Below are 13656 nucleotides of genomic sequence, written 5' to 3'. Positions count from 1 at the left end.
CAAGAATGTTTTGTAATTTATGTCAATTGCTTAATACTCAAGTTTTGGCACAAACTAAAAACTTACACTCCATGCACTACGTCTGTGGGTAGGGATTTCATCCAAGAATAAAGAAAATTTCAGAAACTGCTCTGCAGGTTGTCTTTGATCCAACAAATAGTAGGCCTGTGGCACTAACAGTTTAGTTACACCATTGTATTATTTCTAAGCATGTTAATAGCTGCATTCAAGGTGAGTTTGACCAATTGCCATTTACAAAAGAAAATCATGTCAATTTCATGCAAAATATACTCAACTCATTTAATCCACAAGTTGAAAAAAGCCCCATAACTTTCAGGAGACAAGCATTACATTGAAAGGAAAAACAAAATGGAGATGCCTCTGATTGCTGGATATGCTGTTGCACAAGCAAAATATAGATAGTTTTAACTTAAACAGCAGCATGGTGGTGAATGTGCTGCTCCATGGTCACTGAGTACTTCCCCTTTTCAGGTACTTCCCAGGTTCATGAGGATGTTAAAATGGGTTTGCAACTCCTGGCCATGCCTAGGCACCTCCTAGTGGCTAGATGAAAAGCAGCACTACCAAATATCTTGGAAAAAATCATCTAGCCATCTTTTAAGTCTCATGGAATGGCAGAGCATCTCATTGAATGGCAGAGTACACTCAATGGGCCAAATGGCCTAATTCTCTCAGGCATTTACAGCACACAAAGGGCCATTCGGCCCATTGTATCCACGCCAGTCAACAAAGATCTGACTACACTAATTCCACTTTCCAGCGCTTGGCCCATAGCCTTGGAGGCTATGGCAACGCAAGTAAATATCTAAATACTTCTTAACTGTTACAAGAGCTTCTGACTCAACAACCCTCTCAGGCAGTGAGTTCCAGACTCCCACCACCCTCTGGGTGAAAAAGTTTCTCAACTCCCTGCTTAGCCTTCTACCTCTTGTCTTAAATCTATGCCCCCTGGTTATTGACCCCTCTACTAATGGAAAAAGTGCCTTCCTATCCACCCTAACTATGCCCCTCATAATCATATACACCTTTATCAGGTCCCCTCTCAACCTTCGCTGCTTCAAGGAAAACAACGCCAGCCTATCCAATATTTCCTTATAGCTCAGACCATCCAGCCTCAGCAGCATCCTGGTAAATTTCCTCTGCACTCTCTCCTCTGCAATCACATCCTTCCTATAATGTGGTGACCAGATCTGCACGCAGTACTCCAGTTGTGGCCTAACCAGCATTTTACGGTTCCAGCATTGTTCCTGCTCTTGTATTCTATGCCTCAGCTAATAAAGGCAAGTATCTCGTATGCCTCCTTAACCACCTTATCTACCTGCCCTGCTACCTTCAGGGGTCTGTGGATATGCACACCAAGGTCCCTCTGATCTTCAGTACTTTCCAGGGTCCTACCATTCATAGTGTAATCCCTTGCCTTGTTGGCCCTCCCCAAGTGCATTACCTCACACTTTTCTGGGTTGAATCCCATTTGCCACGTCTCTGCCCACCTGACCAGCCCATTGATATCCTCCTGCAGTTTACGGATATCCTCCTCACTATTTACCACCCTACCAATTTTCATGTCATCTGCAAACTTGATCATATCCCTTACATTTCCGTCCAAATCATTTATGTACACCACAAACAGCAAGGGCCCCTGCACCGAGCCCTGTGGAACCCCACCAGGAACAGACTGCCAGGGGCCACAGACTGCCAGGGGCCACAGACTGCCAGGGGCCACAGACTGCCAGGGGCCACAGACTGCCAGGGGCCACAGACTGCCAGGGGCCACAGACTGCCAGGGGCCACAGACTGCCACGGGCCACAGACTGCCACGGGCCACAGACTGCCACGGGCCACAGACTGCCACGGGCCACAGACTGCCACGGGCCACAGACTGCCACGGGCACAGACTTCCAGTCACAGAAATATCCCTCTACCATCACTCTCTGCTTCCTGCCTCTCAGCCAATTTTGAATTCTATGTGCCACTTTGCCTTGGAACCCATGGGCTCTTACTTTCTTGACCAGTCTGCCATGAGGGACCTTATCAAAAGCCTTGCTAAAGTCCATGTAGACCACATCAAATGCATTACCTTCATCAATACTCCTGGTTACCTCAAAAAAATTGATCAAATTTTTCAAACATGACCTTCCCTTAACAAATCCATGCTGACTATCCCTGATTAATCAATGTCTCTCCACGTGCAGATATATTCTGTTCCTCAGAATTCTTTCTAGTAACTTCCCCACCACCGAGGTTAGACTGACTGGCCTGTAATTTCCTGGTATATCCCTTCCTCCCTTTTTTAATAATGGGACAACGTTAGCAGTCCTCCAGCTCACCTGTGGCCAGAGAGGATTTGAAAATTACTGCCAGGGCCCGATATCTCTTTCCTTGCCTCCCTCAACAGCCTGGGATACGACTCATCCGGGCCTGCAGGTTTATCCACTTTTAAGGCCGCTAAACCCACTTTCTCTGTTAATTTCCTCTAATATTTCATAATCCTCCACCCAGATGTCTATAGCTGCATTGTCCTTTCCATTGTGAAGACCAATGCAAAGAATTCATTGAGGACTGTGCCTACATCTTCCAGGGCCACACACAGATTACCTCTATGGTCCCCAACAGGCTTTCCCTGGTTATTATCTTTATATAATTGTAAAACTCCATTGGGTTTTCCTTTATTTTACCCACCAATGCTTTCTCATGCACACTTTTAGCTTTCCTAATTTCCTTTTTAAGTTCCCCTCTGCACTTGTTATACTCCTCTAAGGACTCTGCCGTATTGAGCCCTCGGTATCTGCCATAAGCTTCTCCTTTATTCTTAATCCGAACTTTTATGTCCCTTGACATCCAGGGTTCTCCGGACTTGGCCCCACTTTGTCTTTACGGAACATATTTTCCCTGTACTCTCGCTATTACCTCCATGAACCCCTCCCACTGCTCCTGACACAATTTTATCTGTAAGTAGCTGCTCCCAGTCCACTTGGGCCAAATTGTATCTCATCTTAGTAAAATTAGCCTTTCCCCAGTTTAGAACTTTTACTCCCGGCCTAACCTTATCCTTTTCCATAACTACCCTAAATCTAACTGAGTTATGGTCACTATCTCCAAAATGCTCCCCTGCTGATAGGCCTTCCACCTGCTTGGGCTCATTTCTGAATGTTGGGTCCAGAACTGCCCCCTCCCTTGTTGGGCTTTCGACAAACTGGCTAAAAAAGTTCGCCTGGATGCAACTTAAGAATTTTGCTCCCTCCCTACCTTGCACACTAAAGCTATCCCAGTTAATATCTAGGTAGTTAAAATCCCCTATTATTACTGCCTCATCATTCTTACACTTCTCTGAAATTTGATTACATATTTGATCCTCTATCTCTCCCTGACTGTTTGGGGGCCTATAGTGCACACCCAACAGCGCATTTGCTCCTTTTGTGTTTTTTACTTCTACCCATATGGCCTCATTTGATGATCCTTCCAAGATATCATCTCTCCTCGCCCCTATTCCTTGATCAATATTGCAACTCCCCCTCCTCTTCTATCCCCCTCTCTATCTCACTGAATACCCTATAACCAGGAATGTTGAGCTGCCAATCTAGCCCTTTTAGCCATGTCTCGGTCATAGTTATGATATCATACTCCCACGTGCCTGTGCCCTCAGCTCGTCTGTCTTATTCCTCAGGCTCCTTGCATTAAAATATATTCCATTTAGCCTTGCTAAACTCTCTTCTTTCTTATCTAGCCTATATTTCCTCTGTCTTCCAGACTCACTCACTAGTGTTTTAACTCTAATTCCATCCCAGCTTCTCTCCCCTCTGAGCTACTTTTCCAGGACCCATCCCCGCCCCAACAGCATTAGCAAACCTCCCCGCGAGGATGTCGGTCCCATCCCCTGTTCAGATGTAACCTGTCCAACTTGTACAGGTCCCACACCCCCCAGAAACAGTCCCAAAGCCCCAAGAATCTAAAGCCCTCCCTCCTGCACCATCACTCCAGCCACACATTCATCTGCTCAATCCTGCATGGCACCAGGAGTAATCCGGAGATTACTACCTTTGAAGTCCTGCTTTTCAATTTCCTACCTAACTCCCTAAAGTCTGCTTGCAGAACCTCATTTCTCTTTCTTCCTTAGTCATTGGTCCCAACATGGACCGTGACCGCTGGCTGTTCATCCTCCCCCTTCAGAATGACCTGCAGCCATTCCGTGACATCCTTGACTCTGGCACCCAGGAGACAACATACCATCCTGGATTCATGTCTACAGCCGCAGAAGTGCCTACCTACTCCCCTCACTAATGAATCTCCTACCACTGTTGCCCTTCCACACTTCTTCCTCCCCCCAAGCAGCTGGACCACCCACAGTGCCATGGCCTTGGCTCTGGTCGGCCTCCACAGAGGAACCATCACTCTCACCATTTTCCAAGGCCAAAAAACGGTTTGCGAGCTAGATGCACTCAGGGGATTCCCTCACTACCTACCTGATCCACTTCTTCTGTCTGGCGGTCACCCATTCCCTCTCTGTTTGCACATCCTTAAGCTGCGGGATGACCTCGTCCTGAAATGTGCTATCCAGGAACCTCTCAGCCTCATGAATGCACCATATTGCCCCCAGCTGCTGCTCAAGCTCCAAATCCCGGAGCTCAAGTTGCTCCAGTCAGAGGCACCTCCTGCACACATGGGCTGCCAGGAGGATCTAGGATTTCCCACATAGCACAGGATGTGCAAATCATGGGACTGAGCTCCCCAGGAATATCTTTACTAAATAGAATATGGAACCTTGTTTTTAATTTTACCCTCACTCCTACTTGAGTATAGACTCGATCCTCTAGATGGACTAGATCCTCTAGGTGCTGCTGACTGCCTGTCCCAGGGTTCTCCTCGCGTACTCTTTTCTAGGTGCTGCTGACTGCCTGTCCCAGGGTCCTCCTCTCGCACTCTCTGCTCCTACATCTTATTGTCTTATAATAAACAGATAGCTTAAAGTGCGCTTTTTTACAACAATCCAATTCTGAAATATTCAAGGTAGTTATTACCCCGGCCAGATTTTCCATGATATCGCTCGAGATGAGTCTGAGTATCTGCTATTTTAATACCAGCACAGATGCACCAATGCATTGCAATATACTTCATTACCCACAGCTTTGTACATCGGCAGAATCAGTCTCATGTTAATCAAATACAATTTACCTTTAACAATTCTGTGCTGGCTTTCATTTATTAACCCATATTTTTCCCCAAGTGCCAAGAATTTTGTTCCAGATTAATGCCTCAAAGTTTCCGTATCAACAGTGGGCTGATTGGCATATATTTGCCAGGCTTATCCCTCTCCCTTTTATTTTGAACAGGGGTTTATTTGTAATCCTCAGTTTTTTGGCACGATTCACATACCCATGGAGGACTGGAAAATTGTGGCAGATACTCTGCAAACTCTACCTTTACTTCCCTCAACAGAAGATGCATCCCATTCGGACTGAATAACATTTCTTTTGTGAACACTGCCAAGCTTTTAAGTGCTGCCTCTTTATTTATCATGTTCAATTGGTAGGCTATTTCCTCCTACGTTGTGATGTGGACAGGATCCCTCCTCTAATAAAGATATATACAAAGTACTCCGCTAAAAAGGGAGGCACGAAGAAAACTGGAATAGCAACAGTGATGGGAGATTTGATGGTTAGGAGAACAGACTGGTCTTTCTGCAGCCAAAATGAATCCAGGATGCTATGTTGCCTCCCTGGTGCCAGGGTCAAGGATGTCACTGAATGGTTCCAGAGTACCTGGAGAGTGGAGGGTGAACGCCAGTGGTTGTGTTTCTATATTGTTGGTACCAATATGAAAGCGGGATTTGTACCTGAAGTCAGAATTTAGGGAACAAGCTAGCAAATTTACAAGCAAGACCTCAAGTATAATCTCCGGATTACTCCGTACACAAGTGAGTCTAAAAATGGGAGGATAGAGCAGATGAATGCATGGCTGAAGAGATGGTGCAGGAAGCAGACTTTAGGTTCTGGGAACATTGGAACCAGTTCTGAGGGAAATGGGACCTGTACATGCCGAACCAGTTGCGCCTAAACAGAACCGGGACCAATTTCCTTGCAGGGTGCTTTACTAGTGCTATTGGGTAGGGTTGAAGCTAACTTGGCAGAGGTGTGGGAACCAGGAGGTAATACTAGAGAAGGATATCAAGGTGCATAGAGTACTGGGAGAGACAGATAGTACTAGAATAGGAAATAATAAGGTATTAGGAAGTTCAGTGTAAGAGGAAAAGTAATAAAGTCTAAATTAGGGTTACAGTGCATTCTGTGAGTTGCAGACACAGATGGAAATATGCTTTGGCAAACAGAGGCCTGGCTCAAAGAGGGGCCTGGTTATTAAATATTCCAGGATAAAAGGTGTTAGAAAGACATGAAAGGAAGGAAAGGAGGATGGGCGGCAATATTGAATGGGTAATTTTCAGGTTGTCAAGTTGTAACTTGTGGAGTGCCACAAGGGTCAGTGTTGGAGCCTCAACTATTTATGATCTATATCAATGACTTGGATGAGCTACTAAATATGTGGTAGCTAAATTTGCCGATAACACCAAGGCAGCTAGGCAAGTAGGGGGGGATGTTTCCTTTTGTGGGTGAAGTCTAGAACTAGGAGAAACAGTTTTAAAATAAGAGGTCTCCCTTTTAAGACTAAGATGAGGAGACTTTTTTCTCTCAGAGGATTGTTAGCCTGTGGAATTCTCTTCTCCAGAAAGCAGTGGAGGCCGGGTTACTGAATTTATTCAAGGTGAAGTTAGACAGGTTTTTGACTGACAAGTGACTCAAGGGTTATCGGGGGCAGACAGGAAAGGAGTTGAGACCACAATCAGATCTTCCATGATCATGTCGATGGCCAAGGAGGCTTAAAAGGGCCAAATAGTCTACTCCTGCTCCCAAGTCCTATGAACATTGTGGTGCTGGAGAGGGGTGATATTCCAGGATGGGTCAAGGGCAGAATTTATTGGACTTGCTTAAGGAACAAAAAGATGCAATTACATTTCGCAGTGTAGTCTATAGCCCACCAACTAGTGAGAAAGATGTAGAGGTACAAATGTGCAAGGAAATTACAGTGCAGTTCAAGAATTATAGAGTAGCTACAATGGAGAATTCAATTATCCAAATATGGGCTTTAGGAAAGATATGAAGGCATTAGAGAGTGTAGAAAAGATTCGCAAAAATGGTTCCAGGTACTTTTTAAAGGATGTGAGGCAACCCGCCTCCACCACTTTCCCAGGCAGAGCATTCTAGACCGTCACCACCCTCTGGGTAAAAAAGTTTCTCCTCACATCCCCCCTAAACCTCCTGCCCCTCACCTTGAACTTATGTCCCCTTGTGACTGACCCTTCAACTAAGGGGAACAGCTGCTCCCTATTCACCCTGTCCATGCCTCTCATAATCTTGTACACCTTGATCAGGTCGCCCCCTCAGTCTTCTCTGCTCCAACGAAAACAATCCAAGTCTATCCAACCTCTCTTCATAACTTAAATGTTTCATCCCAGGCAACATCCTGGTGAATCTCCTCCACACCCCCTCCAATGCAATCACATCCTTCCTATGAGAACTGCTCATTATTCTGCCATTCGCACTCACTCTGGACAAATGCTTTATTTCTTTGCTATAACCATTACCACTCTTCACCTTTTGTTCCATGACATCGTTGTCATTTAATCTGCTTTACCCTGTACCCTATCCCAGACTTCTCCTTTTGTTCTTTCTCCTTTCAACAGCATAAAACCCACCACATTTCTACCTTCAGTTCTGAAGAGTCATATTCAGCTCTAAACGTTAACTGTTTCTCTCTCCACAGATGCTGCCAAACCTGAGTATTTCCAGCACTTAGTTTTTATGTCAGATTTCCAGCATCCACAGTATTTTGTTTTTATATTACAGAAAATAAAGGGTACAATTTAAAGAGGGTGCAGGAGCAAAGGGACCTGGGTGTATATGTGTATAAATGATTAATGGTGGCAAGACAGGTTGACAGAGCGGTTAATAAAGCGTATGGCGTCCAGGGCTTTATCAATAGGGGCATAGTGCACAAAACCAAGGATGTTGTGCTAAACGTGTATAAAACACCGGTTCGGCCTCAACTGAGTATAGTGCCCAGTTCAGGGCACCACACTGTAGGGAAGACGTCATGGCATTGGAGAGGGTGCACAAGATTCACGAGAATGGTTCCAGGGATGAGGAACATCAGTTACGTAGAAAGATTGGGGAAGTTGGGACTGCTTTCCTTAGCGGAAAGCAGGCTGAGAGGAGATTTTATAGAGGTATTCAAAATCATGAGGGTCTGGACAGAGTAGATAGGAAGAGACTGTTCCCATTGGTGGAAGAATCAAGAGCCAGAGGACACAGATTTAAAATAATTGGTAAAAGAAGTAATGGCGACACGAGGAAAAACACTTTTCCCACACAGTGAGTGATTGGGATCTGGAATTCCTGAGTGTGTGGTGGAGGCAGGTTCAATCAAGGCATTCAAAAGGGAATTGGATCATTATCTGAAAAGGAAAAATTTGCGGGGCCACAAGCAGAGGAATTGCACTGGGTGAATTGTTCCTTCAGAGGGCCAGCACAGATATGAAAAGCCAAATGGCCACCTTTTACAGAATGGAATTTGAAAATGATAGAAAATTACAAGGTAGGATTATACTGCAAAACCTCATTTGCACTCAAAATATTTGTGTAGATACTTTTCAAATTAACATTTCTTCTGCTGGATATGAAAGCAAAATTCCAAATCTATCAGGTATATTTATTGTAGCTTTTAAAACCTCAATTTTCTTGAAAAAAATTACTTTCTATTTTCTGTTAAACACCATACTTGACATACTGCCATTTAATTTACAAATTTTCCAACTATAAAATTGAAATTTGTAGCTGCATCTCTAAATTGCATTAATAATTATGGCATCAAAATTTTAAGCATGGTGAGAAATTTAACAGCAGTTTCCAAAAACTGGCAAAGTAAAAACTTATGTTTGATTTACTTACTCAGTTTGTCACATTAAAATAATAATGCATTGCATAAAGTTAATGTGAAGTGTAACTTATTCTTTCAATGTCTGCAAATATAATGTAATATGTGTTATAAAATAGAAGATTCATATGTTCATAACACTACGCTTTTAAATCAAAAATATTGAAATAATGCTTGCAAATGCGCCAACAGAAAACCTGATGGACAGTCTTGTCCGCTGTCTAAGCTTTTACAAGCACCATATAAATTCCTACAGTTTATCATGTATGGACCAGTTTAAGAAAACAATCTCTCACTGTCCAGGAGAATTAGCAAATGCAGAGACATTCAAGACAGATAAGCATGTACGAAGAGCTTGACTGTGGATTACACAGTATACTAGAGATCAGTTTCTCAGAATGAATGGCTTGCACTGGTCTACTTGTGTGCAAGAGAAAATGGAATGTCACATTACATTCACTAACTGGGAATTCTGCAAATATCCTTACTCCACCACTCAGGTAGAAAAAAATGTCCTGGAGTTTTTACAAGTAGGGGTGGAAATTGTGGAGTAGAAAATAGGAAATATGCAGGCGTAGAAAAGTATTATCAACAACTTTAAGAAGTTTCTAAAAAATGAATAAAAAGGTAGCAAAGTGGCTCCAAAGAGGAAGATGCTGAGTGAATGACCAACAGCAGTGGAATCACAGAATGGTTACAGCATAGAAAGAGGCCATTTAGCCCATAATATCTGCACTGGCTCCTCTGTCTTTTCCCTGTAACCCTGCACATTCTTCCTTTGCAGATAATAATCCAATTCCCTCTTGAATGCCTCAAATGACCCTGCCTCCACCCTACTCTCAGGCAGTGCATTCCAGAGCCTAACCACTTGCTGTGCAAAAAATCTTTTCCTCATGTCGCCATACTTCTTTTGCCAATTACCTTAAATCTGTGCCCTCTTGTTCTTGATCTTTCCACCAATAGAAATACTTTCTCCCCATTTACTCTGACCAGAAACCTCACAATTTTGAATACCTCTATCAAATCTCCTCTCAACCTTCTCTTCTCCAAGGAATAGAGTCCCAAATTCTATAATCTAACCAACTGAAGATCCTCATCCCTGGAACCATTCTCTCTAATGCCTTTGCATCCTTCCTAAAGTGCGGTGCCCAAAACTGGACACAATATTCCAGCTGAGGAGGAATGGAGGGAGGAGGAACAAGAAAAATGTTCCAAGGTGAATGAAGGATTGGCTGGAGGTGGTAACTCAGGTAGAATAGAACAGGAACATGCAGTATTTTGAAGGACTACTCAATGGAAATTGATAAAATGGAGAACAGGAAGCCAAAGGAGCTTGGCAAGGGCAAGAAATAGCATGTGCATGACTTCACAAGGGGGTTCAAATATGAACTTTGTTAACAGCAAAGTAGGAGAGTCTACAAAAAAAAGGTATTAGAGAAATCACTCTTGGAGCTAATGAAAACGGGATTAGGATTTTGGCAACAATTGAGCAGAATGGCATCATTGGCAATATCCCAGAAGTAGAAAAATGTGGCCTTGGCAATGAACACAAAGTTGTTAGAAAAGTCAAGTTCCAGGTTAAGTAGGACACTGAAGTTACATGCCACCTTTTCTGGTGAAGGTTAATGGGATCCGTGCTATCTGGAGTTAGGTGCAATGGAGAACCAAAAGAAATGGTTCAGCTGGTAGCACTCTTGTCTCCAAGTCAGAAGATTGTGTGTTTAAATCCCACTCCAGGACTTCAGCACAAAAATCAAGGCTGACACTCCAGTACTGAGGGAGTGCTGCAAAGCCAGATGTGCCATCTTTTGGATCAGACCTAGGCCCTCTCTCAGATGGACGTTAAAGATCCCATGGCACTATTTCGAAGTGGAACACAGAAGTTTTGCTCCATGTCCTGGCCAATATTTATTTCTGTCAACTTCACAAAACTATATTACCTGGTCATTATTACATTTCTGTTTGTTGGAGCTTGCTGTGAACAAATTGGTTGCTGTGTTTCCATCAACAGTGACTACACTTCAAAATTAAGTACTTCATTGACTATAAAGTGTTTTGGGGTGTTTGCTATCAAGGGCACTATATAAATACAAGTCTTTCTTTTTTTCCAATTTTACTGGCTGAAAATTTCAGCTTTTGTAAACAATATTTCAGCAAGTGCCTGAAGTCCCAATCTCAGACCATGAGCTCTGAAAGCCTTCTCTTACTCATGAGCAAAAACAGTATCTTGAAGTTCTGCCAAAAGCTCAGTAATTCTATCCATTGAGTAGCTGGGCCACAGAGCTTCCAGGATTCATTTCTAGGTAATCTTAATAAAGTTGATCTCAGCCCAATAGAAGTGAAACAATTAACCTCAATTAGTGGGCAAGATCAACATTTATTGCCCATTTCTAATTGTCCTCAAGAATATGTTGGTGAACCACTGCAATGCATGTGGTGTAGGCGATGGCATTACCATTGTCGAATTCCTCACAATCAATATCCTGGGGGTGGGCGGTGGGGGGAGGAGATCGCCATTGATCAGAAAATTAACTAGATCAGCCACATACTGTTGCTACAAGAGCAGGTCAGAGGCTTGGTATTCTGTGGCAAGTGATTTATCTCCTGAAGTCTTTCCACCATGTACAAGGCATAGGTCAGGCGTGTAATAGAATACTCTTTAACTGTTGTTGGTGCTGATCTCCTCCAGACAGGTGAAGTGCAGTTCGACATCATCCAGGACAAAGCAGCCTGCTTGGTTCGCACCCACCCACCAACTAAACTAATGCAATGTAGCTATACAGTGTGTGTACAAGATGCACTGCTGTAACTCGCCAAAGTTTCTTCAACAGTGCCTCCCAAATCTTCAAACTCTACTATCTAAAGGAACCAAGGCAAGAGGCACATGAGAACATGACTACCTCCAAGTCATGTACTACCCTGACTTCAAAATACATCAATGTTCCTTTATCATTGCTGGGTCAAAATCCTGGAACTTGCTACCTAATAGCACTGGTGGTAGGTTGGGAAGGTGGAGTTTAGGTAGAAAATCAGCCTACTCCCGTTCCTATTTCTTATATTCTTATGCATATCACCTTCCACCTTCTCAACCTATCACCATATCCCTTAATGCCCTCAATATCCAAAAATCTATTAATCAATACCACAGAACATCCACAGTCCTCTGGGGTAGACAATTCTAAAGATCTGCAACCCTTTGAGTGAAGAAATTATTCCTCATCTCGACCCCAAGTGTCTGATCCCTTATTGAGACTATGATCCCTAGTTCTAGATTTCCCAACCAGGTTTTGTTGGTGATGGTCATTACCAAGCATGTATGGCATAAATGGTACTTGCCACTCATAAAAGCAAGTTTGGATGTTGTCCAGGTCTTGTGATCATCCCCACTTCTGATATTTTCTTAGAAGGAGAGCCACTGACTTGTGTTATATATGGCTAGTGCTATATATGGCTACATCCAGTAGAATTTTTTTTCCCCAATTTCCACTTGACTTCAATTTTACTAGGACTTCTTGTTGCCACACTTGGTCAAAAGTTGCCTTGATGCCACCTCACCTCTGAAATTCAGCTCTCTTGCCCATGTTTGAACCAAGGCGGTAAAGAAGTCTGGAGCCATGTGGCCCTGGCAGAACCCAAACATAGCACTGGTAAGCAGATAGATGGTGAGAAACTGCCACTTGATAGCACTGTGGATGACGCCTTCCATCACTTTGCTGACAAATGAGAGTAGGTTGATGAAGGGGAAACAGCAATCGTCTGTATTGGATTGTCCTGTTGCAAATTGGGCAATTTTCCATACTGTCCAGTAGATGCCAGTGTTGCAACTTTACTGGAACAGCTTGGCTAGTTCTGGGTTACAAGTCTTCGGCTCTATGACTTGTTGGGGCTCATAACTTTTGCTGCATCCAATTAGCTCATATCATGTGGAGTGAATTGAATTGGCTATTACCGGCACATGTAATAATGGGATCTTAGGAAAAGGCAGATATGGATCATTCACTCAACACTTCTGCAAACTCATTAACCTTGTCTTTTGCACCCACATGCTGGGCTTTGCCATCAGAGGATGGAATGTTCATGGAACCACCTCCTCCCATTAGTTGTTTAATTATCTACCACCATTCACGAGTGGATTGGCAGGGCTGCCAAGCTTTAGTCAGATCCATTAGCTTTGGAAATTGCCTAGCTTGTGTCTATAGCATTCTGCTTCTGCTGTTTTGTATACATATTCTATGTTACAGCTTCATCAAATTGGACATCTCATTTTCAGGTACACCTGGTGCTTCCACCTGGCACGCTCTCCTACATTTCTCATTGAAACCTGGGTTGGTTCCTAGGCTTGACAGTAAATGTGGAGTAAGAAATATGCAAGGCATGAGGTTACAGATTGCACTGGAATACAATTCTGCTGCTGCTGATGGTCCACTGAGCCTCAAAAATATCTAGTTTCAAACTGTTAGATTTCTTCTGAATCAATCCCATTTAGCACTTGGTAGTGCAGCACAACACAATGGAGAAGGTCTTCAGTGTGAAGATGGGATTTCATCTCCACAATGACTGCTATTGTCAGTCCTACCAATGCAGTCATAGACAGATCCATCTGTGACAGATGGATACATGGTTGAGGTAAAGTAGGTTTTTCCCTCGTGTTGG

At 43.4% G+C, this 13656-nt stretch overlaps 1 protein-coding gene across 1 annotated transcript in view; it reads right to left on the bottom strand.

Moving 5' to 3' along the window:
- The window catches only part of dnajc1 (DnaJ (Hsp40) homolog, subfamily C, member 1), a 291590-nt gene that overhangs the window by 188707 nt on the left and 89227 nt on the right, over window positions 1–13656 (bottom strand). The window lies entirely within an intron of this gene.

Source organism: Cetorhinus maximus, chromosome 3, assembly GCF_964194155.1.
Source record: "Cetorhinus maximus chromosome 3, sCetMax3.hap1.1, whole genome shotgun sequence".
In the NCBI taxonomy this organism is placed as follows: Eukaryota; Metazoa; Chordata; class Chondrichthyes; order Lamniformes; family Cetorhinidae; genus Cetorhinus; species Cetorhinus maximus.
The sequence above is the reverse complement of the archived record's forward strand: the minus strand, read 5'-3'. Positions and strand labels throughout refer to the sequence as shown.